Below are 27347 nucleotides of genomic sequence, written 5' to 3'. Positions count from 1 at the left end.
GTTGGAGCAGGTTTAGATACAGTCTAAAGTATAGATCTCAAAGTCTGTGCACAGAATTTAGCAAGGGCCTCGCACCTTCTGATGCATCAGGTAGGTGCACAATAGCATAGCCTAACCCTCTGTACTTTGGTCTATATTGATGCGGGACATAGACAGCCAGCTGATGACCAATCCATTAGTGCAATGGATGGCTGGAAGCATTTGTCTTTGCCTTTGCAATACCACAGAAGCAATGCATGGTCAATGTACAGCAATGACACACCTGTGTGAACAGCCAGGAGACCCCCCCCCCCCCCCCCCATGTTATGTTACATAGTTACATAGTTAGTACGGTCGAAAAAAGACATATGTCCATCAAGTTCAACCAGGGAATTAAGGGGTAGGGGTGTGGCGCGATATTGGGGAAGGGATGAGATTTTATATTTCTTCATAAGCATTAATCTTATTTTGTCAATTAGGAACATTCAGCACCCACCCGCTATCAAGGCAGCTGCCTATCATGTCATGCCCTACCTGCACAGGTGTGCTGGCTACTCAAATGATCCAATTAAGGAGGCCATTTAGTCAGCAGCAGCAGAAGTCCTGTGCCTGGACGCTCCAACAGCGGCCAGACACAAGCAGAAGCAGAAGCAGCAGAAGCAGCAGCAGCACCACCTTTTGTTTTTTGGCTGCGGCAGCAGCAAGGCCCACAGGGCTGGCTAGCTGGCTAGCCAGCAAGCAGGTAGCAATGAAAGTAGGAATCTTTCTTTTTAACCCTGTAAGGGGGTGGTGCACTGTACCCGAAGATACTGCCATATCGGGTCAATGCATAGGGCGACGGAAGCAAGCTTCGAAATCGGCCCCCGTTCTCAAAAATCCATTTAATATATGGTCCCCAGATAGGGGACGTATCAGATATTAAACTGATAAGAACAGATACTACACTTGATCTTAGCCAAAAGGCCGAGAAGCGATAACCGTGAAAGGGGCGGGCCCAACAAGGTGCCCTTCATGGGCACTATCACTGCTTGCTGTCAGGGAGGCTGCCAGACAATTTTCCATGCACACTCTGGGCTGGGGAGCAGTCAACCACCAGTACACACAGCAGAACCTAAACCCATACCATTATTGCTAAGCAGCAAGACAGGGGCCCATTGCACTCCCATGGGGCCTTTTTAAATGCAATCCATAACCCGGATTTGCCAGGAACCCTTCTTACTCCTCCTACTTGCATGTGACACTGGGCTTAGGATCTGCATAGGAAACACACACACAAGCACACACCTACCTTTGTTGCCTGCAGATGCCTCCTTGGCTGTCCCCAAACGGTATCAAACCAACACCCACGGGAAGCTGTAAGCATAGAGGACATGCCTGCACCCCATTGGACTTACCTGTGTGGGTTAAACCCGGGTTATTTGACAACCTATGGCGGTGATGGTTCTGCTCAGGCAGAGCAGTGCTGATGCTCCTCATAAAGCTGTCGCTGCTGTGAAGGTTCTAGGTGACATCACAAATCCCTATGGTTACATACACAACAAAGCTGGGTTGTTGTTGTTTACACTCTGCAAGGCCTGTGGAAGTGAGTGACATCATAGCACTGTAGTTCTGAGGGTTCTAGATGGATGCAACAATCTCCTGTTGCTTCTATGAAGGCCATAATAGACGACATCACCAAACAGCTCCATAGTCACATACACAGCAAAGGAGAGATGTTGTTTACACCTAGTGATGTCAGTGGTATTGAGTGACATCACAGCACAGTGCTAAGGCTCCTGGGCCTGGACACAGCAGCGGCTGCAATATCTCAACGGAGAATACGTTTATATATATGTGTGTGTGTGCGCGTATATATATATATATATATATATATATATATATATATATATATATATATATATTTCTCCGCCGAAATCACTTTTAAACCCATTTCCACCTTTTTTTCCCTTCTCTTCCTCTTACTTTTTTTTCACGTTTTTTTACGTTTTTCTCCTTTTCGCCTCTTTTCTGGGCGTATTATTCTTCTTTTTCTTCTTTTTTTTCGTCTAATGCATACCCCATCAGTGCAGCAATGCTTATTCAATACCGCCAGCAGATGGAGACACTGGGGGATAATTTTCTAAGGATTTATACTGATTTTTCCTGTCTGAATTTGTCGCACAGAAAGTTGCAGGCCAAATATGTGTGACATTTCTGCGACTTTAGCTTCTAGAGCATTTTTACAACATTATACATAGGTGCTGAATACATAAAAAGCGACTGTTCAGCGACAGACAAGTCGCATCGGCTGAAAGTAGGCCAGAATGTCAGTCCATGTTGGAGCAGGTTTAGATACAGTCTAAAGTATAGATCTCAAAGTCTGTGCACAGAATTTAGCAAGGGCCTCGCACCTTCTGATGCATCAGGTAGGTGCACAATAGCATAGCCTAACCCTCTGTACTTTGGTCTATATTGATGCGGGACATAGACAGCCAGCTGATGACCAATCCATTAGTGCAATGGATGGCTGGAAGCATTTGTCTTTGCCTTTGCAATACCACAGAAGCAATGCATGGTCAATGTACAGCAATGACACACCTGTGTGAACAGCCAGGAGACCCCCCCCCCCCCATGTTATGTTACATAGTTACATAGTTAGTACGGTCGAAAAAAGACATATGTCCATCAAGTTCAACCAGGGAATTAAGGGGTAGGGGTGTGGCGCGATATTGGGGAAGGGATGAGATTTTATATTTCTTCATAAGCATTAATCTTATTTTGTCAATTAGGAACATTCAGCACCCACCCGCTATCAAGGCAGCTGCCTATCATGTCATGCCCTACCTGCACAGGTGTGCTGGCTACTCAAATGATCCAATTAAGGAGGCCATTTAGTCAGCAGCAGCAGAAGTCCTGTGCCTGGACGCTCCAACAGCGGCCAGACACAAGCAGAAGCAGAAGCAGCAGAAGCAGCAGCAGCACCACCTTTTGTTTTTTGGCTGCGGCAGCAGCAAGGCCCACAGGGCTGGCTAGCTGGCTAGCCAGCAAGCAGGTAGCAATGAAAGTAGGAATCTTTCTTTTTAACCCTGTAAGGGGGTGGTGCACTGTACCCGAAGATACTGCCATATCGGGTCAATGCATAGGGCGACGGAAGCAAGCTTCGAAATCGGCCCCCGTTCTCAAAAATCCATTTAATATATGGTCCCCAGATAGGGGACGTATCAGATATTAAACTGATAAGAACAGATACTACACTTGATCTTAGCCAAAAGGCCGAGAAGCGATAACCGTGAAAGGGGCGGGCCCAACAAGGTGCCCTTCATGGGCACTATCACTGCTTGCTGTCAGGGAGGCTGCCAGACAATTTTCCATGCACACTCTGGGCTGGGGAGCAGTCAACCACCAGTACACACAGCAGAACCTAAACCCATACCATTATTTCTAAGCAGCAAGACAGGGGCCCATTGCACTCCCACGGGGCCTTTTTAAATGCAATCCATAACCCGGATTTGCCAGGAACCCTTCTTACTCCTCCTACTTGCATGTGACACTGGGCTTAGGATCTGCATAGGAAACACACACACAAGCACACACCTACCTTTGTTGCCTGCAGATGCCTCCTTGGCTGTCCCCAAACGGTATCAAACCAACACCCACGGGAAGCTGTAAGCATAGAGGACATGCCTGCACCCCATTGGACTTACCTGTGTGGGTTAAACCCGGGTTATTTGACAACCTATGGCGGTGATGGTTCTGCTCAGGCAGAGCAGTGCTGATGCTCCTCATAAAGCTGTCGCTGCTGTGAAGGTTCTAGGTGACATCACAAATCCCTATGGTTACATACACAACAAAGCTGGGTTGTTGTTGTTTACACTCTGCAAGGCCTGTGGAAGTGAGTGACATCATAGCACTGTAGTTCTGAGGGTTCTAGATGGATGCAACAATCTCCTGTTGCTTCTATGAAGGCCATAATAGACGACATCACCAAACAGCTCCATAGTCACATACACAGCAAAGGAGAGATGTTGTTTACACCTAGTGATGTCAGTGGTATTGAGTGACATCACAGCACAGTGCTAAGGCTCCTGGGCCTGGACACAGCAGCGGCTGCAATATCTCAACGGAGAATACGTTTATATATATGTGTGTGTGTGCGCGTATATATATATATATATATATATATATATATATATATATATATTTCTCCGCCGAAATCACTTTTAAACCCATTTCCACCTTTTTTTCCCTTCTCTTCCTCTTACTTTTTTTTCACGTTTTTTTACGTTTTTCTCCTTTTCGCCTCTTTTCTGGGCGTATTATTCTTCTTTTTCTTCTTTTTTTTCGTCTAATGCATACCCCATCAGTGCAGCAATGCTTATTCAATACCGCCAGCAGATGGAGACACTGGGGGATAATTTTCTAAGGATTTATACTGATTTTTCCTGTCTGAATTTGTCGCACAGAAAGTTGCAGGCCAAATATGTGTGACATTTCTGCGACTTTAGCTTCTAGAGCATTTTTACAACATTATACATAGGTGCTGAATACATAAAAAGCGACTGTTCAGCGACAGACAAGTCGCATCGGCTGAAAGTAGGCCAGAATGTCAGTCCATGTTGGAGCAGGTTTAGATACAGTCTAAAGTATAGATCTCAAAGTCTGTGCACAGAATTTAGCAAGGGCCTCGCACCTTCTGATGCATCAGGTAGGTGCACAATAGCATAGCCTAACCCTCTGTACTTTGGTCTATATTGATGCGGGACATAGACAGCCAGCTGATGACCAATCCATTAGTGCAATGGATGGCTGGAAGCATTTGTCTTTGCCTTTGCAATACCACAGAAGCAATGCATGGTCAATGTACAGCAATGACACACCTGTGTGAACAGCCAGGAGACCCCCCCCCCCCCCATGTTATGTTACATAGTTACATAGTTAGTACGGTCGAAAAAAGACATATGTCCATCAAGTTCAACCAGGGAATTAAGGGGTAGGGGTGTGGCGCGATATTGGGGAAGGGATGAGATTTTATATTTCTTCATAAGCATTAATCTTATTTTGTCAATTAGGAACATTCAGCACCCACCCGCTATCAAGGCAGCTGCCTATCATGTCATGCCCTACCTGCACAGGTGTGCTGGCTACTCAAATGATCCAATTAAGGAGGCCATTTAGTCAGCAGCAGCAGAAGTCCTGTGCCTGGACGCTCCAACAGCGGCCAGACACAAGCAGAAGCAGAAGCAGCAGAAGCAGCAGCAGCACCACCTTTTGTTTTTTGGCTGCAGCAGCAGCAAGGCCCACAGGGCTGGCTAGCTGGCTAGCCAGCAAGCAGGTAGCAATGAAAGTAGGAATCTTTCTTTTTAACCCTGTAAGGGGGTGGTGCACTGTACCCGAAGATACTGCCATATCGGGTCAATGCATAGGGCGACGGAAGCAAGCTTCGAAATCGGCCCCCGTTCTCAAAAATCCATTTAATATATGGTCCCCAGATAGGGGACGTATCAGATATTAAACTGATAAGAACATATACTACACTTGATCTTAGCCAAAAGGCCGAGAAGCGATAACCGTGAAAGGGGCGGGCCCAACAAGGTGCCCTTCATGGGCACTATCACTGCTTGCTGTCAGGGAGGCTGCCAGACAATTTTCCATGCACACTCTGGGCTGGGGGGCAGTCAACCACCAGTACACACAGCAGAACCTAAACCCATACCATTATTGCTAAGCAGCAAGACAGGGGCCCATTGCACTCCCACGGGGCCTCTTTAAATGCAATCCATAACCCGGATTTGCCAGGAACCCTTCTTACTCCTCCTACTTGCATGTGACACTGGGCTTAGGATCTGCATAGGAAACACACACACAAGCACACACCTACCTTTGTTGCCTGCAGATGCCTCCTTGGCTGTCCCCAAACGGTATCAAACCAACACCCACGGGAAGCTGTAAGCATAGAGGACATGCCTGCACCCCATTGGACTTACCTGTGTGGGTTAAACCCGGGTTATTTGACAACCTATGGCGGTGATGGTTCTGCTCAGGCAGAGCAGTGCTGATGCTCCTCATAAAGCTGTCGCTGCTGTGAAGGTTCTAGGTGACATCACAAATCCCTATGGTTACATACACAACAAAGCTGGGTTGTTGTTGTTTACACTCTGCAAGGCCTGTGGAAGTGAGTGACATCATAGCACTGTAGTTCTGAGGGTTCTAGATGGATGCAACAATCTCCTGTTGCTTCTATGAAGGCCATAATAGACGACATCACCAAACAGCTCCATAGTCACATACACAGCAAAGGAGAGATGTTGTTTACACCTAGTGATGTCAGTGGTATTGAGTGACATCACAGCACAGTGCTAAGGCTCCTGGGCCTGGACACAGCAGCGGCTGCAATATCTCAACGGAGAATACGTTTATATATATGTGTGTGTGTGCGCGTATATATATATATATATATATATATATATATATATATATATATATATATATATATATATATTTCTCCGCCGAAATCACTTTTAAACCCATTTCCACCTTTTTTTCCCTTCTCTTCCTCTTACTTTTTTTTCACGTTTTTTTACGTTTTCCTCCTTTTCGCCTCTTTTCTGGGCGTATTATTCTTCTTTTTCTTCTTTTTTTTCGTCTAATGCATACCCCATCAGTGCAGCAATGCTTATTCAATACCGCCAGCAGATTGAGACACTGGGGGATAATTTTCTAAGGATTTATACTGATTTTTCCTGTCTGAATTTGTCGCACAGAAAGTTGCAGGCCAAATATGTGTGACATTTCTGCGACTTTAGCTTCTAGAGCATTTTTACAACATTATACATAGGTGCTGAATACATAAAAAGCGACTGTTCAGCGACAGACAAGTCGCATCGGCTGAAAGTAGGCCAGAATGTCAGTCCATGTTGGAGCAGGTTTAGATACAGTCTAAAGTATAGATCTCAAAGTCTGTGCACAGAATTTAGCAAGGGCCTCGCACCTTCTGATGCATCAGGTAGGTGCACAATAGCATAGCCTAACCCTCTGTACTTTGGTCTATATTGATGCGGGACATAGACAGCCAGCTGATGACCAATCCATTAGTGCAATGGATGGCTGGAAGCATTTGTCTTTGCCTTTGCAATACCACAGAAGCAATGCATGGTCAATGTACAGCAATGACACACCTGTGTGAACAGCCAGGAGACGCCCCCCCCCCCCCCCCATGTTATGTTACATAGTTACATAGTTAGTACGGTCGAAAAAAGACATATGTCCATCAAGTTCAACCAGGGAATTAAGGGGTAGGGGTGTGGCGCGATATTGGGGAAGGGATGAGATTTTATATTTCTTCATAAGCATTAATCTTATTTTGTCAATTAGGAACATTCAGCACCCACCCGCTATCAAGGCAGCTGCCTATCATGTCATGCCCTACCTGCACAGGTGTGCTGGCTACTCAAATGATCCAATTAAGGAGGCCATTTAGTCAGCAGCAGCAGAAGTCCTGTGCCTGGACGCTCCAACAGTGGCCAGACACAAGCAGAAGCAGAAGCAGCAGAAGCAGCAGCAGCACCACCTTTTGTTTTTTGGCTGCAGCAGCAGCAAGGCCCACAGGGCTGGCTAGCTGGCTAGCCAGCAAGCAGGTAGCAATGAAAGTAGGAATCTTTCTTTTTAACCCTGTAAGGGGGTGGTGCACTGTACCCGAAGATACTGCCATATCGGGTCAATGCATAGGGCGACGGAAGCAAGCTTCGAAATCGGCCCCCGTTCTCAAAAATCCATTTAATATATGGTCCCCAGATAGGGGACGTATCAGATATTAAACTGATAAGAACAGATACTACACTTGATCTTAGCCAAAAGGCCGAGAAGCGATAACCGTGAAAGGGGCGGGCCCAACAAGGTGCCCTTCATGGGCACTATCACTGCTTGCTGTCAGGGAGGCTGCCAGACAATTTTCCATGCACACTCTGGGCTGGGGGGCAGTCAACCACCAGTACACACAGCAGAACCTAAACCCATACCATTATTGCTAAGCAGCAAGACAGGGGCCCATTGCACTCCCACGGGGCCTTTTTAAATGCAATCCATAACCCGGATTTGCCAGGAACCCTTCTTACTCCTCCTACTTGCATGTGACACTGGGCTTAGGATCTGCATAGGAAACACACACACAAGCACACACCTACCTTTGTTGCCTGCAGATGCCTCCTTGGCTGTCCCCAAACGGTATCAAACCAACACCCACGGGAAGCTGTAAGCATAGAGGACATGCCTGCACCCCATTGGACTTACCTGTGTGGGTTAAACCCGGGTTATTTGACAACCTATGGCGGTGATGGTTCTGCTCAGGCAGAGCAGTGCTGATGCTCCTCATAAAGCTGTCGCTGCTGTGAAGGTTCTAGGTGACATCACAAATCCCTATGGTTACATACACAACAAAGCTGGGTTGTTGTTGTTTACACTCTGCAAGGCCTGTGGAAGTGAGTGACATCATAGCACTGTAGTTCTGAGGGTTCTAGATGGATGCAACAATCTCCTGTTGCTTCTATGAAGGCCATAATAGACGACATCACCAAACAGCTCCATAGTCACATACACAGCAAAGGAGAGATGTTGTTTACACCTAGTGATGTCAGTGGTATTGAGTGACATCACAGCACAGTGCTAAGGCTCCTGGGCCTGGACACAGCAGCGGCTGCAATATCTCAACGGAGAATACGTTTATATATATGTGTGTGTGTGCGCGTATATATATATATATATATATATATATATATATTTCTCCGCCGAAATCACTTTTAAACCCATTTCCACCTTTTTTTCCCTTCTCTTCCTCTTACTTTTTTTTCACGTTTTTTTACGTTTTTCTCCTTTTCGCCTCTTTTCTGGGCATATTATTCTTCTTTTTCTTCTTTTTTTTCGTCTAATGCATACCCCATCAGTGCAGCAATGCTTATTCAATACCGCCAGCAGATGGAGACACTGGGGGATAATTTTCTAAGGATTTATACTGATTTTTCCTGTCTGAATTTGTCGCACAGAAAGTTGCAGGCCAAATATGTGTGACATTTCTGCGACTTTAGCTTCTAGAGCATTTTTACAACATTATACATAGGTGCTGAATACATAAAAAGCGACTGTTCAGCGACAGACAATTCGCATCGGCTGAAAGTAGGCCAGAATGTCAGTCCATGTTGGAGCAGGTTTAGATACAGTCTAAAGTATAGATCTCAAAGTCTGTGCACAGAATTTAGCAAGGGCCTCGCACCTTCTGATGCATCAGGTAGGTGCACAATAGCATAGCCTAACCCTCTGTACTTTGGTCTATATTGATGCGGGACATAGACAGCCAGCTGATGACCAATCCATTAGTGCAATGGATGGCTGGAAGCATTTGTCTTTGCCTTTGCAATACCACAGAAGCAATGCATGGTCAATGTACAGCAATGACACACCTGTGTGAACAGCCAGGAGACCCCCCCCCCCCCCATGTTATGTTACATAGTTACATAGTTAGTACGGTCGAAAAAAGACATATGTCCATCAAGTTCAACCAGGGAATTAAGGGGTAGGGGTGTGGCGCGATATTGGGGAAGGGATGAGATTTTATATTTCTTCATAAGCATTAATCTTATTTTGTCAATTAGGAACATTCAGCACCCACCCGCTATCAAGGCAGCTGCCTATCATGTCATGCCCTACCTGCACAGGTGTGCTGGCTACTCAAATGATCCAATTAAGGAGGCCATTTAGTCAGCAGCAGCAGAAGTCCTGTGCCTGGACGCTCCAACAGCGGCCAGACACAAGCAGAAGCAGAAGCAGCAGAAGCAGCAGCAGCACCACCTTTTGTTTTTTGGCTGCAGCAGCAGCAAGGCCCACAGGGCTAGCCAGCAAGCAGGTAGCAATGAAAGTAGGAATCTTTCTTTTTAACCCTGTAAGGGGGTGGTGCACTGTACCCGAAGATACTGCCATATCGGGTCAATGCATAGGGCGACGGAAGCAAGCTTCGAAATCGGCCCCCGTTCTCAAAAATCCATTTAATATATGGTCCCCAGATAGGGGACGTATCAGATATTAAACTGATAAGAACAGATACTACACTTGATCTTAGCCAAAAGGCCGAGAAGCGATAACCGTGAAAGGGGCGGGCCCAACAAGGTGCCCTTCATGGGCACTATCACTGCTTGCTGTCAGGGAGGCTGCCAGACAATTTTCCATGCACACTCTGGGCTGGGGGGCAGTCAACCACCAGTACACACAGCAGAACCTAAACCCATACCATTATTGCTAAGCAGCAAGACAGGGGCCCATTGCACTCCCACGGGGCCTTTTTAAATGCAATCCATAACCCGGATTTGCCAGGAACCCTTCTTACTCCTCGCATGTGACACTGGGCTTAGGATCTGCATAGGAAACACACACACAAGCACACACCTACCTTTGTTGCCTGCAGATGCCTCCTTGGCTGTCCCCAAACGGTATCAAACCAACACCCACGGGAAGCTGTAAGCATAGAGGACATGCCTGCACCCCATTGGACTTACCTGTGTGGGTTAAACCCGGGTTATTTGACAACCTATGGCGGTGATGGTTCTGCTCAGGCAGAGCAGTGCTGATGCTCCTCATAAAGCTGTCGCTGCTGTGAAGGTTCTAGGTGACATCACAAATCCCTATGGTTACATACACAACAAAGCTGGGTTGTTGTTGTTTACACTCTGCAAGGCCTGTGGAAGTGAGTGACATCATAGCACTGTAGTTCTGAGGGTTCTAGATGGATGCAACAATCTCCTGTTGCTTCTATGAAGGCCATAATAGACGACATCACCAAACAGCTCCATAGTCACATACACAGCAAAGGAGAGATGTTGTTTACACCTAGTGATGTCAGTGGTATTGAGTGACATCACAGCACAGTGCTAAGGCTCCTGGGCCTGGACACAGCAGCGGCTGCAATATCTCAACGGAGAATACGTTTATATATATGTGTGTGTGTGCGCGTATATATATATATATATATATATATATATATATATATATATATATATTTCTCCGCCGAAATCACTTTTAAACCCATTTCCACCTTTTTTTCCCTTCTCTTCCTCTTACTTTTTTTTCACGTTTTTTTACGTTTTTCTCCTTTTCGCCTCTTTTCTGGGCGTATTATTCTTCTTTTTCTTCTTTTTTTTCGTCTAATGCATACCCCATCAGTGCAGCAATGCTTATTCAATACCGCCAGCAGATGGAGACACTGGGGGATAATTTTCTAAGGATTTATACTGATTTTTCCTGTCTGAATTTGTCGCACAGAAAGTTGCAGGCCAAATATGTGTGACATTTCTGCGACTTTAGCTTCTAGAGCATTTTTACAACATTATACATAGGTGCTGAATACATAAAAAGCGACTGTTCAGCGACAGACAAGTCGCATCGGCTGAAAGTAGGCCAGAATGTCAGTCCATGTTGGAGCAGGTTTAGATACAGTCTAAAGTATAGATCTCAAAGTCTGTGCACAGAATTTAGCAAGGGCCTCGCACCTTCTGATGCATCAGGTAGGTGCACAATAGCATAGCCTAACCCTCTGTACTTTGGTCTATATTGATGCGGGACATAGACAGCCAGCTGATGACCAATCCATTAGTGCAATGGATGGCTGGAAGCATTTGTCTTTGCCTTTGCAATACCACAGAAGCAATGCATGGTCAATGTACAGCAATGACACACCTGTGTGAACAGCCAGGAGACCCCCCCCCCCCCCCCCCCATGTTATGTTACATAGTTACATAGTTAGTACGGTCGAAAAAAGACATATGTCCATCAAGTTCAACCAGGGAATTAAGGGGTAGGGGTGTGGCGCGATATTGGGGAAGGGATGAGATTTTATATTTCTTCATAAGCATTAATCTTATTTTGTCAATTAGGAACATTCAGCACCCACCCGCTATCAAGGCAGCTGCCTATCATGTCATGCCCTACCTGCACAGGTGTGCTGGCTACTCAAATGATCCAATTAAGGAGGCCATTTAGTCAGCAGCAGCAGAAGTCCTGTGCCTGGACGCTCCAACAGCGGCCAGACACAAGCAGAAGCAGAAGCAGCAGAAGCAGCAGCAGCACCACCTTTTGTTTTTTGGCTGCAGCAGCAGCAAGGCCCACAGGGCTGGCTAGCTGGCTAGCCAGCAAGCAGGTAGCAATGAAAGTAGGAATCTTTCTTTTTAACCCTGTAAGGGGGTGGTGCACTGTACCCGAAGATACTGCCATATCGGGTCAATGCATAGGGCGACGGAAGCAAGCTTCGAAATCGGCCCCCGTTCTCAAAAATCCATTTAATATATGGTCCCCAGATAGGGGACGTATCAGATATTAAACTGATAAGAACAGATACTACACTTGATCTTAGCCAAAAGGCCGAGAAGCGATAACCGTGAAAGGGGCGGGCCCAACAAGGTGCCCTTCATGGGCACTATCACTGCTTGCTGTCAGGGAGGCTGCCAGACAATTTTCCATGCACACTCTGGGCTGGGGGGCAGTCAACCACCAGTACACACAGCAGAACCTAAACCCATACCATTATTGCTAAGCAGCAAGACAGGGGCCCATTGCACTCCCACGGGGCCTTTTTAAATGCAATCCATAACCCGGATTTGCCAGGAACCCTTCTTACTCCTCCTACTTGCATGTGACACTGGGCTTAGGATCTGCATAGGAAACACACACACAAGCACACACCTACCTTTGTTGCCTGCAGATGCCTCCTTGGCTGTCCCCAAACGGTATCAAACCAACACCCACGGGAAGCTGTAAGCATAGAGGACATGCCTGCACCCCATTGGACTTACCTGTGTGGGTTAAACCCGGGTTATTTGACAACCTATGGCGGTGATGGTTCTGCTCAGGCAGAGCAGTGCTGATGCTCCTCATAAAGCTGTCGCTGCTGTGAAGGTTCTAGGTGACATCACAAATCCCTATGGTTACATACACAACAAAGCTGGGTTGTTGTTGTTTACACTCTGCAAGGCCTGTGGAAGTGAGTGACATCATAGCACTGTAGTTCTGAGGGTTCTAGATGGATGCAACAATCTCCTGTTGCTTCTATGAAGGCCATAATAGACGACATCACCAAACAGCTCCATAGTCACATACACAGCAAAGGAGAGATGTTGTTTACACCTAGTGATGTCAGTGGTATTGAGTGACATCACAGCACAGTGCTAAGGCTCCTGGGCCTGGACACAGCAGCGGCTGCAATATCTCAACGGAGAATACGTTTATATATATGTGTGTTTGTGCGCGTATATATATATATATATATATATATATATATATATATATATATATTCTCCGCCGAAATCACTTTTAAACCCATTTCCACCTTTTTTTCCCTTCTCTTCCTCTTACTTTTTTTTCAAGTTTTTTTACGTCTTTCTCCTTTTCGCCTCTTTTCTGGGCGTATTATTCTTCTTTTTCTTCTTTTTTTTCGTCTAATGCATACCCCATCAGTGCAGCAATGCTTATTCAATACCGCCAGCAGATGGAGACACTGGGGGATAATTTTCTAAGGATTTATACTGATTTTTCCTGTCTGAATTTGTCGCACAGAAAGTTGCAGGCCAAATATGTGTGACATTTCTGCGACTTTAGCTTCTAGAGCATTTTTACAACATTATACATAGGTGCTGAATACATAAAAAGCGACTGTTCAGCGACAGACAAGTCGCATCGGCTGAAAGTAGGCCAGAATGTCAGTCCATGTTGGAGCAGGTTTAGATACAGTCTAAAGTATAGATCTCAAAGTCTGTGCACAGAATTTAGCAAGGGCCTCGCACCTTCTGATGCATCAGGTAGGTGCACAATAGCATAGCCTAACCCTCTGTACTTTGGTCTATATTGATGCGGGACATAGACAGCCAGCTGATGACCAATCCATTAGTGCAATGGATGGCTGGAAGCATTTGTCTTTGCCTTTGCAATACCACAGAAGCAATGCATGGTCAATGTACAGCAATGACACACCTGTGTGAACAGCCAGGAGACCCCCCCCCCCCCCCATGTTATGTTACATAGTTACATAGTTAGTACGGTCGAAAAAAGACATATGTCCATCAAGTTCAACCAGGGAATTAAGGGGTAGGGGTGTGGCGCGATATTGGGGAAGCGATGAGATTTTATATTTCTTCATAAGCATTAATCTTATTTTGTCAATTAGGAACATTCAGCACCCACCCGCTATCAAGGCAGCTGCCTATCATGTCATGCCCTACCTGCACAGGTGTGCTGGCTACTCAAATGATCCAATTAAGGAGGCCATTTAGTCAGCAGCAGCAGAAGTCCTGTGCCTGGACGCTCCAACAGCGGCCAGACACAAGCAGAAGCAGAAGCAGCAGAAGCAGCAGCAGCACCACCTTTTGTTTTTTGGCTGCAGCAGCAGCAAGGCCCACAGGGCTGGCTAGCTGGCTAGCCAGCAAGCAGGTAGCAATGAAAGTAGGAATCTTTCTTTTTAACCCTGTAAGGGGGTGGTGCACTGTACCCGAAGATACTGTCATATCGGGTCAATGCATAGGGCGACAGAAGCAAGCTTCGAAATCGGCCCCCGTTCTCAAAAATCCATTTAATATATGGTCCCCAGATAGGGGACGTATCAGATATTAAACTGATAAGAACAGATACTACACTTGATCTTAGCCAAAAGGCCGAGAAGCGATAACCGTGAAAGGGGCGGGCCCAACAAGGTGCCCTTCATGGGCACTATCACTGCTTGCTGTCAGGGAGGCTGCCAGACAATTTTCCATGCACACTCTGGGCTGGGGGGCAGTCAACCACCAGTACACACAGCAGAACCTAAACCCATACCATTATTGCTAAGCAGCAAGACAGGGGCCCATTGCACTCCCACGGGGCCTTTTTAAATGCAATCCATAACCCGGATTTGCCAGGAACCCTTCTTACTCCTCCTACTTGCATGTGACACTGGGCTTAGGATCTGCATAGGAAACACACACACAAGCACACACCTACCTTTGTTGCCTGCAGATGCCTCCTTGGCTGTCCCCAAACGGTATCAAACCAACACCCACGGGAAGCTGTAAGCATAGAGGACATGCCTGCACCCCATTGGACTTACCTGTGTGGGTTAAACCCGGGTTATTTGACAACCTATGGCGGTGATGGTTCTGCTCAGGCAGAGCAGTGCTGATGCTCCTCATAAAGCTGTCGCTGCTGTGAAGGTTCTAGGTGACATCACAAATCCCTATGGTTACATACACAACAAAGCTGGGTTGTTGTTGTTTACACTCTGCAAGGCCTGTGGAAGTGAGTGACATCATAGCACTGTAGTTCTGAGGGTTCTAGACGGATGCAACAATCTCCTGTTGCTTCTATGAAGGCCATAATAGACGACATCACCAAACAGCTCCATAGTCACATACACAGCAAAGGAGAGATGTTGTTTACACCTAGTGATGTCAGTGGTATTGAGTGACATCACAGCACAGTGCTAAGGCTCCTGGGCCTGGACACAGCAGCGGCTGCAATATCTCAACGGAGAATACGTTTATATATATGTGTGTGTGTGCGCGTATATATATATATATATATATATATATATATATATATATATATATTTCTCCGCCGAAATCACTTTTAAACCCATTTCCACCTTTTTTTCCCTTCTCTTCCTCTTACTTTTTTTTCAAGTTTTTTTACGTTTTTCTCCTTTTCGCCTCTTTTCTGGGCGTATTATTCTTCTTTTTCTTCTTTTTTTTCCTCTAATGCATACCCCATCAGTGCAGCAATGCTTATTCAATACCGCCAGCAGATGGAGACACTGGGGGATAATTTTCTAAGGATTTATACTGATTTTTCCTGTCTGAATTTGTCGCACAGAAAGTTGCAGGCCAAATATGTGTGACATTTCTGCGACTTTAGCTTCTAGAGCATTTTTACAACATTATACATAGGTGCTGAATACATAAAAAGCGACTGTTCAGCGACAGACAAGTCGCATCGGCTGAAAGTAGGCCAGAATGTCAGTCCATGTTGGAGCAGGTTTAGATACAGTCTAAAGTATAGATCTCAAAGTCTGTGCACAGAATTTAGCAAGGGCCTCGCACCTTCTGATGCATCAGGTAGGTGCACAATAGCATAGCCTAACCCTCTGTACTTTGGTCTATATTGATGCGGGACATAGACAGCCAGCTGATGACCAATCCATTAGTGCAATGGATGGCTGGAAGCATTTGTCTTTGCCTTTGCAATACCACAGAAGCAATGCATGGTCAATGTACAGCAATGACACACCTGTGTGAACAGCCAGGAGACCCCCCCCCCCCCCCCCCCATGTTATGTTACATAGTTACATAGTTAGTACGGTCGAAAAAAGACATATGTCCATCAAGTTCAACCAGGGAATTAAGGGGTAGGGGTGTGGCGCGATATTGGGGAAGGGATGAGATTTTATATTTCTTCATAAGCATTAATCTTATTTTGTCAATTAGGAACATTCAGCACCCACCCGCTATCAAGGCAGCTGCCTATCATGTCATGCCCTACCTGCACAGGTGTGCTGGCTACTCAAATGATCCAATTAAGGAGGCCATTTAGTCAGCAGCAGCAGAAGTCCTGTGCCTGGACGCTCCAACAGCGGCCAGACACAAGCAGAAGCAGAAGCAGCAGAAGCAGCAGCAGCACCACCTTTTGTTTTTTGGCTGCAGCAGCAGCAAGGCCCACAGGGCTGGCTAGCTGGCTAGCCAGCAAGCAGGTAGCAATGAAAGTAGGAATCTTTCTTTTTAACCCTGTAAGGGGGTGGTGCACTGTACCCGAAGATACTGCCATATCGGGTCAATGCATAGGGCGACGGAAGCAAGCTTCGAAATCGGCCCCCGTTCTCAAAAATCCATTTAATATATGGTCCCCAGATAGGGGACGTATCAGATATTAAACTGATAAGAACAGATACTACACTTGATCTTAGCCAAAAGGCCGAGAAGCGATAACCGTGAAAGGGGCGGGCCCAACAAGGTGCCCTTCATGGGCACTATCACTGCTTGCTGTCAGGGAGGCTGCCAGACAATTTTCCATGCACACTCTGGGCTGGGGGGCAGTCAACCACCAGTACACACAGCAGAACCTAAACCCATACCATTATTGCTAAGCAGCAAGACAGGGGCCCATTGCACTCCCACGGGGCCTTTTTAAATGCAATCCATAACCCGGATTTGCCAGGAACCCTTCTTACTCCTCCTACTTGCATGTGACACTGGGCTTAGGATCTGCATAGGAAACACACACACAAGCACACACCTACCTTTGTTGCCTGCAGATGCCTCCTTGGCTGTCCCCAAACGGTATCAAACCAACACCCACGGGAAGCTGTAAGCATAGAGGACATGCCTGCACCCCATTGGACTTACCTGTGTGGGTTAAACCCGGGTTATTTGACAACCTATGGCGGTGATGGTTCTGCTCAGGCAGAGCAGTGCTGATGCTCCTCATAAAGCTGTCGCTGCTGTGAAGGTTCTAGGTGACATCACAAATCCCTATGGTTACATACACAACAAAGCTGGGTTGTTGTTGTTTACACTCTGCAAGGCCTGTGGAAGTGAGTGACATCATAGCACTGTAGTTCTGAGGGTTCTAGATGGATGCAACAATCTCCTGTTGCTTCTATGAAGGCCATAATAGACGACATCACCAAACAGCTCCATAGTCACATACACAGCAAAGGAGAGATGTTGTTTACACCTAGTGATGTCAGTGGTATTGAGTGACATCACAGCACAGTGCTAAGGCTCCTGGGCCTGGACACAGCAGCGGCTGCAATATCTCAACGGAGAATACGTTTATATATATGTGTGTGTGTGCGCGTATATATATATATATATATATATATATATATATATATATATATTTCTCCGCCGAAATCACTTTTAAACCCATTTCCACCTTTTTTTCCCTTCTCTTCCTCTTACTTTTTTTTCACATTTTTTTAAGTTTTTCTCCTTTTCGCCTCTTTTCTGGGCGTATTATTCTTCTTTTTCTTCTTTTTTTTCGTCTAATGCATACCCCATCAGTGCAGCAATGCTTATTCAATACCGCCAGCAGATGGAGACACTGGGGGATAATTTTCTAAGGATTTATACTGATTTTTCCTGTCTGAATTTGTCGCACAGAAAGTTGCAGGCCAAATATGTGTGACATTTCTGCGACTTTAGCTTCTAGAGCATTTTTACAACATTATACATAGGTGCTGAATACATAAAAAGCGACTGTTCAGCGACAGACAAGTCGCATCGGCTGAAAGTAGGCCAGAATGTCAGTCCATGTTGGAGCAGGTTTAGATACAGTCTAAAGTATAGATCTCAAAGTCTGTGCACAGAATTTAGCAAGGGCCTCGCACCTTCTGATGCATCAGGTAGGTGCACAATAGCATAGCCTAACCCTCTGTACTTTGGTCTATATTGATGCGGGACATAGACAGCCAGCTGATGACCAATCCATTAGTGCAATGGATGGCTGGAAGCATTTGTCTTTGCCTTTGCAATACCACAGAAGCAATGCATGGTCAATGTACAGCAATGACACACCTGTGTGAACAGCCAGGAGACCCCCCCCCCCCATGTTATGTTACATAGTTACATAGTTAGTACGGTCGAAAAAAGACATATGTCCATCAAGTTCAACCAGGGAATTAAGGGGTAGGGGTGTGGCGCGATATTGGGGAAGGGATGAGATTTTATATTTCTTCATAAGCATTAATCTTATTTTGTCAATTAGGAACATTCAGCACCCACCCGCTATCAAGGCAGCTGCCTATCATGTCATGCCCTACCTGCACAGGTGTGCTGGCTACTCAAATGATCCAATTAAGGAGGCCATTTAGTCAGCAGCAGCAGAAGTCCTGTGCCTGGACGCTCCAACAGCGGCCAGACACAAGCAGAAGCAGAAGCAGCAGAAGCAGCAGCAGCACCACCTTTTGTTTTTTGGCTGCAGCAGCAGCAAGGCCCACAGGGCTGGCTAGCTGGCTAGCCAGCAAGCAGGTAGCAATGAAAGTAGGAATCTTTCTTTTTAACCCTGTAAGGGGGTGGTGCACTGTACCCGAAGATACTGCCATATCGGGTCAATGCATAGGGCGACGGAAGCAAGCTTCGAAATCGGCCCCCGTTCTCAAAAATCCATTTAATATATGGTCCCCAGATAGGGGACGTATCAGATATTAAACTGATAAGAACAGATACTACACTTGATCTTAGCCAAAAGGCCGAGAAGCGATAACCGTGAAAGGGGCGGGCCCAACAAGGTGCCCTTCATGGGCACTATCACTGCTTGCTGTCAGGGAGGCTGCCAGACAATTTTCCATGCACACTCTGGGCTGGGGGGCAGTCAACCACCAGTACACACAGCAGAACCTAAACCCATACCATTATTGCTAAGCAGCAAGACAGGGGCCCATTGCACTCCCACGGGGCCTTTTTAAATGCAATCCATAACCCGGATTTGCCAGGAACCCTTCTTACTCCTCCTACTTGCATGTGACACTGGGCTTAGGATCTGCATAGGAAACACACACACAAGCACACACCTACCTTTGTTGCCTGCAGATGCCTCCTTGGCTGTCCCCAAACGGTATCAAACCAACACCCACGGGAAGCTGTAAGCATAGAGGACATGCCTGCACCCCATTGGACTTACCTGTGTGGGTTAAACCCGGGTTATTTGACAACCTATGGCGGTGATGGTTCTGCTCAGGCAGAGCAGTGCTGATGCTCCTCATAAAGCTGTCGCTGCTGTGAAGGTTCTAGGTGACATCACAAATCCCTATGGTTACATACACAACAAAGCTGGGTTGTTGTTGTTTACACTCTGCAAGGCCTGTGGAAGTGAGTGACATCATAGCACTGTAGTTCTGAGGGTTCTAGATGGATGCAACAATCTCCTGTTGCTTCTATGAAGGCCATAATAGACGACATCACCAAACAGCTCCATAGTCACATACACAGCAAAGGAGAGATGTTGTTTACACCTAGTGATGTCAGTGGTATTGAGTGACATCACAGCACAGTGCTAAGGCTCCTGGGCCTGGACACAGCAGCGGCTGCAATATCTCAACGGAGAATACGTTTATATATATGTGTGTGTGTGCGCGTATATATATATATATATATATATATATATATATATATATATATATATTTCTCCGCCGAAATCACTTTTAAACCCATTTCCACCTTTTTTTCCCTTCTCTTCCTCTTACTTTTTTTTCCCGTTTTTTTACATTTTTCTCCTTTTCGCCTCTTTTCTGGGCGTATTATTCTTCTTTTTCTTCTTTTTTTTCGTCTAATGCATACCCCATCAGTGCAGCAATGCTTATTCAATACCGCCAGCAGATGGAGACACTGGGGGATAATTTTCTAAGGATTTATACTGATTTTTCCTGTCTGAATTTGTCGCACAGAAAGTTGCAGGCCAAATATGTGTGACATTTCTGCGACTTTAGCTTCTAGAGCATTTTTACAACATTATACATAGGTGCTGAATACATAAAAAGCGACTGTTCAGCGACAGACAAGTCGCATCGGCTGAAAGTAGGCCAGAATGTCAGTCCATGTTGGAGCAGGTTTAGATACAGTCTAAAGTATAGATCTCAAAGTCTGTGCACAGAATTTAGCAAGGGCCTCGCACCTTCTGATGCATCAGGTAGGTGCACAATAGCATAGCCTAACCCTCTGTACTTTGGTCTATATTGATGCGGGACATAGACAGCCAGCTGATGACCAATCCATTAGTGCAATGGATGGCTGGAAGCATTTGTCTTTGCCTTTGCAATACCACAGAAGCAATGCATGGTCAATGTACAGCAATGACACACCTGTGTGAACAGCCAGGAGACCCCCCCCCCCCCCCATGTTATGTTACATAGTTACATAGTTAGTACGGTCGAAAAAAGACATATGTCCATCAAGTTCAACCAGGGAATTAAGGGGTAGGGGTGTGGCGCGATATTGGGGAAGGGATGAGATTTTATATTTCTTCATAAGCATTAATCTTATTTTGTCAATTAGGAACATTCAGCACCCACCCGCTATCAAGGCAGCTGCCTATCATGTCATGCCCTACCTGCACAGGTGTGCTGGCTACTCAAATGATCCAATTAAGGAGGCCATTTAGTCAGCAGCAGCAGAAGTCCTGTGCCTGGACGCTCCAACAGCGGCCAGACACAAGCAGAAGCAGAAGCAGCAGAAGCAGCAGCAGCACCACCTTTTGTTTTTTGGCTGCAGCAGCAGCAAGGCCCACAGGGCTGGCTAGCTGGCTAGCCAGCAAGCAGGTAGCAATGAAAGTAGGAATCTTTCTTTTTAACCCTGTAAGGGGGTGGTGCACTGTACCCGAAGATACTGCCATATCGGGTCAATGCATAGGGCGACGGAAGCAAGCTTCGAAATCGGCCCCCGTTCTCAAAAATGCATTTAATATATGGTCCCCAGATAGGGGACGTATCAGATATTAAACTGATAAGAACAGATACTACACTTGATCTTAGCCAAAAGGCCGAGAAGCGATAACCGTGAAAGGGGCGGGCCCAACAAGGTGCCCTTCATGGGCACTATCACTGCTTGCTGTCAGGGAGGCTGCCAGACAATTTTCCATGCACACTCTGGGCTGGGGGGCAGTCAACCACCAGTACACACAGCAGAACCTAAACCCATACCATTATTGCTAAGCAGCAAGACAGGGGCCCATTGCACTCCCACGGGGCCTTTTTAAATGCAATCCATAACCCGGATTTGCCAGGAACCCTTCTTACTCCTCCTACTTGCATGTGACACTGGGCTTAGGATCTGCATAGGAAACACACACACAAGCACACACCTACCTTTGTTGCCTGCAGATGCCTCCTTGGCTGTCCCCAAACGGTATCAAACCAACACCCACGGGAAGCTGTAAGCATAGAGGACATGCCTGCACCCCATTGGACTTACCTGTGTGGGTTAAACCCGGGTTATTTGACAACCTATGGCGGTGATGGTTCTGCTCAGGCAGAGCAGTGCTGATGCTCCTCATAAAGCTGTCGCTGCTGTGAAGGTTCTAGGTGACATCACAAATCCCTATGGTTACATACACAACAAAGCTGGGTTGTTGTTGTTTACACTCTGCAAGGCCTGTGGAAGTGAGTGACATCATAGCACTGTAGTTCTGAGGGTTCTAGATGGATGCAACAATCTCCTGTTGCTTCTATGAAGGCCATAATAGACGACATCACCAAACAGCTCCATAGTCACATACACAGCAAAGGAGAGATGTTGTTTACACCTAGTGATGTCAGTGGTATTGAGTGACATCACAGCACAGTGCTAAGGCTCCTGGGCCTGGACACAGCAGCGGCTGCAATATCTCAACGGAGAATACGTTTATATATATGTGTGTGTGTGCGCGTATATATATATATATATATATATATATATATATATATATATATTTCTCCGCCGAAATCACTTTTAAACCCATTTCCACCTTTTTTTCCCTTCTCTTCCTCTTACTTTTTTTTCACGTTTTTTTACGTTTTTCTCCTTTTCGCCTCTTTTCTGGGCGTATTATTCTTCTTTTTCTTCTTTTTTTTCGTCTAATGCATACCCCATCAGTGCAGCAATGCTTATTCAATACCGCCAGCAGATGGAGACACTGGGGGATAATTTTCTAAGGATGTATACTGATTTTTCCTGTCTGAATTTGTCGCACAGAAAGTTGCAGGCCAAATATGTGTGACATTTCTGCGACTTTAGCTTCTAGAGCATTTTTACAACATTATACATAGGTGCTGAATACATAAAAAGCGACTGTTCAGCGACAGACAAGTCGCATCGGCTGAAAGTAGGCCAGAATGTCAGTCCATGTTGGAGCAGGTTTAGATACAGTCTAAAGTATAGATCTCAAAGTCTGTGCACAGAATTTAGCAAGGGCCTCGCACCTTCTGATGCATCAGGTAGGTGCACAATAGCATAGCCTAACCCTCTGTACTTTGGTCTATATTGATGCGGGACATAGACAGCCAGCTGATGACCAATCCATTAGTGCAATGGATGGCTGGAAGCATTTGTCTTTGCCTTTGCAATACCACAGAAGCAATGCATGGTCAATGTACAGCAATGACACACCTGTGTGAACAGCCAGGAGACCCCCCCCCCCCCCATGTTATGTTACATAGTTACATAGTTAGTATGGTCGAAAAAAGACATATGTCCATCAAGTTCAAACAGGGAATTAAGGGGTAGGGGTGTGGCGCGATATTGGGGAAGGGATGAGATTTTATATTTCTTCATAAGCATTAATCTTATTTTGTCAATTAGGAACATTCAGCACCCACCCGCTATCAAGGCAGCTGCCTATCATGTCATGCCCTACCTGCACAGGTGTGCTGGCTACTCAAATGATCCAATTAAGGAGGCCATTTAGTCAGCAGCAGCAGAAGTCCTGTGCCTGGACGCTCCAACAGCGGCCAGACACAAGCAGAAGCAGAAGCAGCAGAAGCAGCAGAAGCAGCACCACCTTTTGTTTTTTGGCTGCAGCAGCAGCAAGGCCCACAGGGCTGGCTAGCTGGCTAGCCAGCAAGCAGGTAGCAATGAAAGTAGGAATCTTTCTTTTTAACCCTGTAAGGGGGTGGTGCACTGTACCCGAAGATACTGCCATATCGGGTCAATGCATAGGGCGACGGAAGCAAGCTTCGAAATCGGCCCCCGTTCTCAAAAATCCATTTAATATATGGTCCCCAGATAGGGGACGTATCAGATATTAAACTGATAAGAACAGATACTACACTTGATCTTAGCCAAAAGGCCGAGAAGCGATAACCGTGAAAGGGGCGGGCCCAACAAGGTGCCCTTCATGGGCACTATCACTGCTTGCTGTCAGGGAGGCTGCCAGACAATTTTCCATGCACACTCTGGGCTGGGGGGCAGTCAACCACCAGTACACACAGCAGAACCTAAACCCATACCATTATTGCTAAGCAGCAAGACAGGGGCCCATTGCACTCCCACGGGGCCTTTTTAAATGCAATCCATAACCCGGATTTGCCAGGAACCCTTCTTACTCCTCCTACTTGCATGTGACACTGGGCTTAGGATCTGCATAGGAAACACACACACAAGCACACACCTACCTTTGTTGCCTGCAGATGCCTCCTTGGCTGTCCCCAAACGGTATCAAACCAACACCCACGGGAAGCTGTAAGCATAGAGGACATGCCTGCACCCCATTGGACTTACCTGTGTGGGTTAAACCCGGGTTATTTGACAACCTATGGCGGTGATGGTTCTGCTCAGGCAGAGCAGTGCTGATGCTCCTCATAAAGCTGTCGCTGCTGTGAAGGTTCTAGGTGACATCACAAATCCCTATGGTTACATACACAACAAAGCTGGGTTGTTGTTGTTTACACTCTGCAAGGCCTGTGGAAGTGAGTGACATCATAGCACTGTAGTTCTGAGGGTTCTAGATGGATGCAACAATCTCCTGTTGCTTCTATGAAGGCCATAATAGACGACATCACCAAACAGCTCCATAGTCACATACACAGCAAAGGAGAGATGTTGTTTACACCTAGTGATGTCAGTGGTATTGAGTGACATCACAGCACAGTGCTAAGGCTCCTGGGCCTGGACACAGCAGCGGCTGCAATATCTCAACGGAGAATACGTTTATATATATGTGTGTGTGTGCGCGTATATATATATATATATATATATATATATATATATATATATATAATATTTCTCCGCCTAAATCACTTTTAAACCCATTTCCACCTTTCTTTCCCTTCTCTTCCTCTTACTTTTTTTTCACGTTTTTTTACGTTTTTCTCCTTTTCGCCTCTTTTCTGGGCGTATTATTCTTCTTTTTCTTCTTTTTTTTCGTCTAATGCATACCCCATCAGTGCAGCAATGCTTATTCAATACCGCCAGCAGATGGAGACACTGGGGGATAATTTTCTAAGGATTTATACTGATTTTTCCTGTCTGAATTTGTCGCACAGAAAGTTGCAGGCCAAATATGTGTGACATTTCTGCGACTTTAGCTTCTAGAGCATTTTTACAACATTATACATAGGTGCTGAATACATAAAAAGCGACTGTTCAGCGACAGACAAGTCGCATCGGCTGAAAGTAGGCCAGAATGTCAGTCCATGTTGGAGCAGGTTTAGATACAGTCTAAAGTATAGATCTCAAAGTCTGTGCACAGAATTTAGCAAGGGCCTCGCACCTTCTGATGCATCAGGTAGGTGCACAATAGCATAGCCTAACCCTCTGTACTTTGGTCTATATTGATGCGGGACATAGACAGCCAGCTGATGACCAATCCATTAGTGCAATGGATGGCTGGAAGCATTTGTCTTTGCCTTTGCAATACCACAGAAGCAATGCATGGTCAATGTACAGCAATGACACACCTGTGTGAACAGCCAGGAGACACCCCCCCCACCCCCCCCCCCCCCATGTTATGTTACATAGTTACATAGTTAGTACGGTCGAAAAAAGACATATGTCCATCAAGTTCAACCAGGGAATTAAGGGGTAGGGGTGTGGCGCGATATTGGGGAAGGGATGAGATTTTATATTTCTTCATAAGCATTAATCTTATTTTGTCAATTAGGAACATTCAGCACCCACCCGCTATCAAGGCAGCTGCCTATCATGTCATGCCCTACCTGCACAGGTGTGCTGGCTACTCAAATGATCCAATTAAGGAGGCCGTTTAGTCAGCAGCAGCAGAAGTCCTGTGCCTGGACGCTCCAACAGCGGCCAGACACAAGCAGAAGCAGAAGCAGCAGAAGCAGCAGCAGCACCACCTTTTGTTTTTTGGCTGCAGCAGCAGCAAGGCCCACAGGGCTGACTAGCTGGCTAGCCAGCAAGCAGGTAGCAATGAAAGTAGGAATCTTTCTTTTTAACCCTGTAAGGGGGTGGTGCACTGTACCCGAAGATACTGCCATATCGGGTCAATGCATAGGGCGACGGAAGCAAGCTTCGAAATCGGCCCCCGTTCTCAAAAATCCATTTAATATATGGTCCCCAGATAGGGGACGTATCAGATATTAAACTGATAAGAACAGATACTACACTTGATCTTAGCCAAAAGGCCGAGAAGCGATAACCGTGAAAGGGGCGGGCCCAACAAGGTGCCCTTCATGGGCACTATCACTGCTTGCTGTCAGGGAGGCTGCCAGACAATTTTCCATGCACACTCTGGGCTGGGGGGCAGTCAACCACCAGTACACACAGCAGAACCTAAACCCATACCATTATTGCTAAGCAGCAAGACAGGGGCCCATTGCACTCCCACGGGGCCTTTTTAAATGCAATCCATAACCCGGATTTGCCAGGAACCCTTCTTACTCCTCCTACTTGCATGTGACACTGGGCTTAGGATCTGCATAGGAAACACACACACAAGCACACACCTACCTTTGTTGCCTGCAGATGCCTCCTTGGCTGTCCCCAAACGGTATCAAACCAACACCCACGGGAAGCTGTAAGCATAGAGGACATGCCTGCACCCCATTGGACTTACCTGTGTGGGTTAAACCCGGGTTATTTGACAACCTATGGCGGTGATGGTTCTGCTCAGGCAGAGCAGTGCTGATGCTCCTCATAAAGCTGTCGCTGCTGTGAAGGTTCTAGGTGACATCACAAATCCCTATGGTTACATACACAACAAAGCTGGGTTGTTGTTGTTTACACTCTGCAAGGCCTGTGGAAGTGAGTGACATCATAGCACTGTAGTTCTGAGGGTTCTAGATGGATGCAACAATCTCCTGTTGCTTCTATGAAGGCCATAATAGACGACATCACCAAACAGCTCCATAGTCACATACACAGCAAAGGAGAGATGTTGTTTACACCTAGTGATGTCAGTGGTATTGAGTGACATCACAGCACAGCGCTAAGGCTCCTGGGCCTGGACACAGCAGCGGCTGCAATATCTCAACGGAGAATACGTTTATATATATGTGTGTGTGTGCGCGTATATATATATATATATATATATATATATATATATATATATATATATATATATATTTCTCCGCCGAAATCACTTTTAAACCCATTTCCACCTTTTTTTCCCTTCTCTTCCTCTTACTTTTTTTTCACGTTTTTTTACGTTTTTCTCCTTTTCGCCTCTTTTCTGGGCGTATTATTCTTCTTTTTCTTCTTTTTTTTCGTCTAATGCATACCCCATCAGTGCAGCAATGCTTATTCAATACCGCCAGCAGATGGAGACACTGGGGGATAATTTTCTAAGGATTTATACTGATTTTTCCTGTCTGAATTTGTCGCACAGAAAGTTGCAGGCCAAATATGTGTGACATTTCTGCGACTTTAGCTTCTAGAGCATTTTTACAACATTATACATAGGTGCTG

General features: G+C 46.0%; 12 non-coding genes across 12 annotated transcripts; all 12 read right to left on the bottom strand.

Moving 5' to 3' along the window:
• Positions 1 to 763: 763 nt before the first annotated feature.
• Positions 764 to 954, bottom strand: LOC130316223 (U2 spliceosomal RNA). Its single transcript, XR_008863578.1, has one exon. It is a non-coding gene; the product is annotated as a U2 spliceosomal RNA (small nuclear RNA).
• Positions 955 to 3052: 2098 nt separating this feature from the next.
• Positions 3053 to 3243, bottom strand: LOC130316221 (U2 spliceosomal RNA). The gene has a single exon (XR_008863577.1). It is a non-coding gene; the product is annotated as a U2 spliceosomal RNA (small nuclear RNA).
• Positions 3244 to 5332: 2089 nt separating this feature from the next.
• Positions 5333 to 5523, bottom strand: LOC130316234 (U2 spliceosomal RNA). The gene has a single exon (XR_008863588.1). It is a non-coding gene; the product is annotated as a U2 spliceosomal RNA (small nuclear RNA).
• Positions 5524 to 7634: 2111 nt separating this feature from the next.
• Positions 7635 to 7825, bottom strand: LOC130316220 (U2 spliceosomal RNA). The gene has a single exon (XR_008863576.1). It is a non-coding gene; the product is annotated as a U2 spliceosomal RNA (small nuclear RNA).
• A 2067-nt stretch (positions 7826 to 9892) lies between these two features.
• LOC130316219 (U2 spliceosomal RNA) lies at positions 9893 to 10083 on the bottom strand. Its single transcript, XR_008863575.1, has one exon. It is a non-coding gene; the product is annotated as a U2 spliceosomal RNA (small nuclear RNA).
• Positions 10084 to 12175: 2092 nt separating this feature from the next.
• On the bottom strand, positions 12176 to 12366 carry LOC130316218 (U2 spliceosomal RNA). The gene has a single exon (XR_008863574.1). It is a non-coding gene; the product is annotated as a U2 spliceosomal RNA (small nuclear RNA).
• Positions 12367 to 14457: 2091 nt separating this feature from the next.
• Positions 14458 to 14648, bottom strand: LOC130316231 (U2 spliceosomal RNA). Its single transcript, XR_008863586.1, has one exon. It is a non-coding gene; the product is annotated as a U2 spliceosomal RNA (small nuclear RNA).
• A 2096-nt stretch (positions 14649 to 16744) lies between these two features.
• LOC130316217 (U2 spliceosomal RNA) lies at positions 16745 to 16935 on the bottom strand. The gene has a single exon (XR_008863573.1). It is a non-coding gene; the product is annotated as a U2 spliceosomal RNA (small nuclear RNA).
• Positions 16936 to 19022: 2087 nt separating this feature from the next.
• On the bottom strand, positions 19023 to 19213 carry LOC130316216 (U2 spliceosomal RNA). The gene has a single exon (XR_008863572.1). It is a non-coding gene; the product is annotated as a U2 spliceosomal RNA (small nuclear RNA).
• A 2094-nt stretch (positions 19214 to 21307) lies between these two features.
• On the bottom strand, positions 21308 to 21498 carry LOC130316232 (U2 spliceosomal RNA). Its single transcript, XR_008863587.1, has one exon. It is a non-coding gene; the product is annotated as a U2 spliceosomal RNA (small nuclear RNA).
• A 2092-nt stretch (positions 21499 to 23590) lies between these two features.
• On the bottom strand, positions 23591 to 23781 carry LOC130316215 (U2 spliceosomal RNA). The gene has a single exon (XR_008863571.1). It is a non-coding gene; the product is annotated as a U2 spliceosomal RNA (small nuclear RNA).
• Positions 23782 to 25886: 2105 nt separating this feature from the next.
• Positions 25887 to 26077, bottom strand: LOC130316214 (U2 spliceosomal RNA). Its single transcript, XR_008863570.1, has one exon. It is a non-coding gene; the product is annotated as a U2 spliceosomal RNA (small nuclear RNA).
• Between the last annotated feature and the right edge of the window lie 1270 nt (positions 26078 to 27347).

This window comes from Hyla sarda, unplaced genomic scaffold (genome assembly GCF_029499605.1).
Source record: "Hyla sarda isolate aHylSar1 unplaced genomic scaffold, aHylSar1.hap1 scaffold_1927, whole genome shotgun sequence".
In the NCBI taxonomy this organism is placed as follows: Eukaryota; Metazoa; Chordata; class Amphibia; order Anura; family Hylidae; genus Hyla; species Hyla sarda.
This window is presented reverse-complemented; position numbering and strand designations above follow the sequence as displayed.